The sequence below is a fragment of the Suricata suricatta genome, chromosome 2, assembly GCF_006229205.1.
Source record: "Suricata suricatta isolate VVHF042 chromosome 2, meerkat_22Aug2017_6uvM2_HiC, whole genome shotgun sequence".
Lineage (NCBI taxonomy): Eukaryota > Metazoa > Chordata > Mammalia > Carnivora > Herpestidae > Suricata > Suricata suricatta.
The window spans coordinates 41,192,234-41,198,233 of record NC_043701.1 but is presented as its reverse complement, the minus strand read 5'-3'; the positions used below and the strand labels follow the sequence as shown (position 1 = coordinate 41,198,233).

Sequence of the window (6,000 nt, the reverse complement as noted above, 5' to 3'; positions counted from 1 at the left end):
TGTAATGATTCTTTTCCCAAATTATTTTTTTAATGTTTATTTTTGAGAGAGAGAGACAGAGTGTGAGTGTGCGGGGGGGGGGGGGGGCAGAGAGAGAGGGAGACAGAATCTGAAGCAGGCTCCAGGCTCAGGTTGTCAGCACAGAGCCCAACATGGGGCTCGAACCCGCAAACCATGAGATCATCACCTGAGCCAAAGTTAGACACTTATTCAACTGAGCCACCCAGGTGCCTCCCAAATTCATTTATAATGCCAATTTTATCAAATATTTAATGTAAATATAAAAGACTATTTCTCTGTTATCCTATTCTACTGATGTATTTACTGTTCAATAAGTCCCACAAAGTTTAAATTATTATAACTTTATAGTGTGATTTAATGCCAGGAAGTGCTAACTGGTATCATCCTCTGCTCTCATACTCACCTTTGTCAGAAGGGTCTTTCATATTCCTGGTTTAGCTCTTTCCTCACGTGAGATTTGAATTATTTTTTGTCATATTCCCCACAAAACGTCCTGTGCATATATTTCATTGGAACTGCATGCTGGCAATCTATTAATGGGGAAAGATGAAATATTCATGATACTTGGTCTCTCATTTAAGAATGTAGTACGGGTTGCCATTCGCTTAAGTCATCTTTTATACCTCTTCATATCATTTTGTAATTCAATTTATATAGACTGAAGTCTAAACGAATATACATTTAAATAATGATAGAACTACAACTACTTGCATTTGAAGGAGAGAGAATCTAAACAGCATGGGTGACCCTGCCCATCCATCATCTGCTCGCTGAGCACATTCTGGAGCGCAATGGAGGATCAGCGTCGGTTTCTGCACTGTCCCTGATGTCAGCCTCTTAAAGTGCTGGGAATTATGCGAGGTTTATGTTGACTGTACAAGATTGTAGCCGAGAGCTCCATTGATGGGCTCACTCCTATGCAAAATGTGCTTCCACTGAGTTCACAAGCATGTATATTAAGTTTATTATGTAGTTTATATTTTTTGATTATTAGGTAGTTTATAACTCCTTTGCTATTGCAAGATTGTTCATGAGATCTTGTCTCTTTCTTAATAATCCTTACCTTTTCTTATTAATAAAGAAACAGTTGTTCTTTATATAAAACTTGCAAATACAGGTTATCAACAAGAAAATTAAATATCAGTAGAAAAGTGGCATACTAGAAAGTTCCAGGCTTTCTTTCCCTCATAGAAACTTAAAAAAAAAAAAAAAAACAACAACTAGTGATGAGCTAAAGTAACTTTATAGAAGTTCTAGAAAACAGTTAAAGGTTGACAGCAACCAAACAAATGTTCAATAAGAAAATCTGTATTCAAAATATGGTAGATTTAGTGACATGTTTACTGATGCTTGTCCCATCCCCTCCCGAGCGTGGAACAGTCTTGGTCTGAAGGAGGTAGTAACCCAGCTCCCAATCCCTTCCCTTGAACCAGAGGGAGCAGAGCAGACTTGATTTGCAGTGTGATAACCTGTCTGGGAGGTGCTGAAGGACTGGTCTCTGTCCTGCCTAACTAGGGGGGGTAGTGAGAGATTACAAATGGAGGCACACAGGGCCCCCGGGGGGCTCAGTTACTTAACTGTCTGACTCTCGGTTTCCCTTTTGACTCACGTCAGGATCTCACAGTTGTGAGATGGAGCCCTGTGTCCAGGCTCCATGCTGAGCATGGAAACTACTTCAAATTCTCTCTCTCTCTCTCTCTCTCTGCCTCTCTCTCTCTCTCAAAAAATAAACATTTTAAAAAATGGAGGCATATAACAAAACATCTATGGCTTTAAAGAGAAACTGAAGTGAAGCTCTTTGCAAAATTAAGACATTCAAAAATATTCAATTCCCTGTGTATTCAGGGGAATTCAAAAAGCCATATACAGGTTCAGATAAGACACATGTTTAGAAAAGATTTGTAAAGATCTTAAGCCTTCACCATGGGTTGATTCCAAGATTCAAAGTATGTTCTTCTAGTAAGTAGAGGAATGTCCCAGCACATAGCCAATCCGCAAAGACTAGAAGTGACTTTTCTTTTAGATTTTTTAAGATTTATTTTTAAGTAATTGCTATACCCAATGTGGGTCTCAAACTCACAATCTTGAGATTAAGAGTCACATACTTTACCCACTGAGCCAGCCAAGCACCCCAGTGACTATCTTAAAATGCCCAATTTCCAACAAAAAATAAATTAAATTTTAAAAAATAAAATATACAGAGAAATAGAAAACCATGTCCCATTCAAAGGAACCGATATATCTCCAGAAAGCATCCCTGAGGAAACATTAGACTTCTAGACAAAGACTTTTTATTTATTTTATTTTATTTTTTATTTTTTTAACATTTTTATTTATTATTGAGAGACAGAGAAAGAGAGCATGAGCGTGGGAGGGGGGAGGGTGGGGGGAGACAGAGAATCTGAAGGAGGCTCCAGGCTCTGAGCTGTCAGCACAGAGCCTGATGTGGGGCTCGAACTCGGATATCGTGACCTGGGCCGAAGTCCAAAGCTTAACTGACTGAGCCACCCAGGCGTCCCAACAAAGACCATTTAAGAAACTGTCTTTAAGTATCCTCAAAAAGCTAAAACAAAGCACCAAGAACCAAAGGGGACTTTAACTATGATACTTGAATAAAATAAGAATTCCAACAAACAAATCAACAGCAGAAGGAAAACTGGAAAATTCACAAATATGAAGAAATTAAACCAAAAGTTGTCTCTTTGAAAATATTGTGAAACCATCAGCTATAGTGACTAAGAAAAAAGAGAGAAGACTCAAATCACTAAAATCAGAATGAAAGACAGGACATACTACTGAAGTTACAGAAATAAGAGACTATAAGCAAATATATGCCAATAAATTGGATAACCTAGGTGAAATGGGCAAATCCCTACCAAGAATAAATCCTGAACAAAGTATTCCACCACTCATTATCATTCTGATGATTTCTACACACCAGATGGTTGAATGAAAATATAGGAGCAAAAATTAAGTCTTCTACACTGAAGTGCTTTTTATCAAATGTCTCCCATTAGCAACATTTTATGAATATATACTATTTACCATTTACTATCTACAACTCTACTATCCAAAATGGTAGCCACTAGCCAAATGTAATTTAAACTAAGCAAAGTTAAACAAAATTAAAAACTCAGTGCATCAGTATATTGGCTACCTATTGTAACAAATTACCACAATTTAGTAGCTTCAAACAACCTAAGTTTATTATCTTACAGTTCTGGGGACAGAAGCTCAAAATGGGTCACACTGGACTAAACTCAAGGTGTTAGCAGAGCTGTATTCCTCCTGAAGCTTCCAAGGGAGAATTCATTTACTTTTCTTTCCAGTTTATAGGGGATGCCTACATCTTTTGACTCATGGTCTCTTCCTCCATCCTCAAAGCTAGCAATGTAACACCTTCATCTCTCTCTCTCTCTCTCTCTCTCTCTCTCTCTCTCTCTCTCTCTCTCTCTGACTCCTCTGTCTTCTTCTTACAAGGATTCCTGGGACTATACTGGGTCTTCCCAGATAGTCCAGGATAAACTCCCCATCTCAAAATCCTTAACTTAATCATGTCTATGAATCCTTTTTGTCATGCAATGAAACATAATCACAGAGGATTAGGATGTGGACATCTCTGGTGGGGGCATTCTGGGGGCAGACTGCTTACCACATCAAGTTCTCAATAGCCACTCATATTGGATGGCACAGATCATAGAACATTTCCATCATCCCAGAAAGTTCGGTTGGACAACACTGATGGAGAGTCAAGAATCTTTAACCAGTTACTTAACATTTTTGTGCCTAGTTTCCTCCTCTGCAGAAGCTATAGAACACCAGGACTAAGTGCAGGGCTGCTGTAACAGAAGAGGAATTTTATGCTAAGCCTTGCACGGTACTTAAAATGTGCAGGCACTCCTCGGAGCACTTTACATATTTTACTTTATATAATCTTCACTACAACACTATGAAGCAGATGAACGATTAGTATTTCCATGTTATAGATAAGGAAACTGAGACACAAGAGGTCAAGTGCCTTGCACAAGACCACGCAGCAAGCACGAGGCAGTGCATTGCACAGTGTCGTATGCTCCCCAGTATGTAGAGTTCTACATCTAATCCACCCAACAACCCTGCATGGGAAGTCCCATTACAGACAGGAGTACTGAGGCTTGGTTGAATAGCCGAGCCTATTCTTGGTTGAATAGACTATATAACTTGCTCAAGGTCACAACACAGAGTTGCACTGGTGGTAAGATGCAAACTCATTGCTCTTTCCACCTCTGGGCAGGCAGAGCTATTGGGAATAAGGGCAGTACAAGTTCCTACATCTCACAGAAGAATACAAAAACCGGGCCGCTGCAAGATATAAAAGCCATCTAGGCCCCCAGGTGGGCTGCCTGCCCCTGCAGAGGCCCTGTCGGTGAGGTGGTGGTGAGCACCAAAGCCAGGGGGCCCTGCTGCCCACCCAGGGGCTGTGGGGGGACCGCCCATGGCCCCTATTTCTGAGCCCAGAGCAGGGGGCACAGCTTAGCCTCCTCACTAGGATGAAAAGGGACAATGGCAAGAGACCAAAGTTGGAGGGCGAAAACGATTTCAGAGGCTTTAATAAAAAGATGGGATTTGACAAAAGTTAGGAAAGAAAATAGCTCCATAACAGCCAAATCAAGACCTGCAGACTGAATACTGGGCAAGAGTGATGGAAGGAGCCCTCATTAAAAAGCAGCTTGGCTGTCGCTGGAGGCTTTGTGTGAGGCCCACCGTCCCTCTGGCTCTGTCCCATGACACCTCCCCCGGCACTCGTGGACATGCTCTCACCATGATGGATGGCTCACACAGGCCTGGAAAGAGAGGTCTGAAAGCAGAGGCTGGGCAGTCCACAGAACAAAGCCTCCATTTTGTCTTGCAAAACAATATCAGTAATGCATTTTCTCATGCAGAAATCATTTATGTAGCACCTATTCTGTGCCAAGCATCTCCTGGCCTTCCTGGCCTACCTCTTCCTAACTTAACTCCTGCCCCCACTCTCCATGCTTCTCCTATGCATCCTGAGCTCTGGCTGCCTCAAATTCCATCAGGCCCATGTTCTCCCTTCGTACTTGAAATGCCCCCTCTCCTACCTTGTCTGGAAAACTCCTATCCAGACATCAAAACCTTAGCTCACAATCACCTCCTCTAGAGAGCCATTTCTGAGCCATGAGGTTTCCTCAGTGCCTCACCCCTGCCTCAGCCCCTTCTGCATCTTTCTATTTTTATTCGTAGGTTGTATTATACCATATCTGCCTGTCCCCACCAGACCAGTATCTCCTTGACTCCGAAGACTGTATCCTATTCATCTTTGGATTCTCAGGGTTGAACAAAGGGCCTGGCTCTGTGCACTGGTAAGTGAATAGAGAATACAAAGACAAGATGTAGTTTTAGTCTGGTAGAGGAGGTATGAGATGCATACAAGTAGCCATAGCATGAGGCAAACTTTGCTGCAAAGATATGAATGAGTGAACTAGAGCACCATGGGATTCCAGGGGATGAGCCAGTTACTCAAGCCTGGAGGATAAGCAAAGGATATTCATGCATGAAGCCATAGGTGGAGCAGAATTTGCTCAAGCATTTCAGTTTTCTGGTACTTTGTGGGATGTTAGGATCTCTGTTTACCCTCCTAGGGTACCAGGAGGGGGATGCATTTGACAGCAGGAAATACATACGCTTTCAGAAAATCTGGCCATGTGGGAATTTGGTGAGGAAGAAAGACTAGCACGAGGAAGAGAAGGAAGGGATGGCATTAACAGCTTCCTTCTCTTTCTACCCGGCATTATTTTTTTTCTCCCCACTCTTTTCTGTTCAGGTGAGGCAAAGCAATGTAGTGTTAAAAACGGAGCCTCTGGGAACTGAATGCAAAGCCAGATTCTGTCACATATGGCCCATGTCTGTATCCTATTTGGCACACATCTGGAAGCAAGATATAAATGCCTACCTCCGAGATATTGGAGGAATGAAATG

The 6,000-nt window shown here is 41.8% G+C and overlaps 1 long non-coding RNA gene across 1 annotated transcript in view; it reads right to left on the bottom strand.

Annotated features, from left to right (window-relative positions):
• Nucleotides 1-503: 503 nt before the first annotated feature.
• LOC115306271 overlaps nucleotides 504-6,000 on the bottom strand; it is a 42,475-nt gene continuing 36,978 nt past the window's right edge. Inside the window, exon 3 of the long non-coding RNA XR_003915287.1 lies at nucleotides 504-551. This is a non-coding gene — a long non-coding RNA (uncharacterized LOC115306271). The remainder of the gene's footprint in view (nucleotides 552-6,000) is intronic.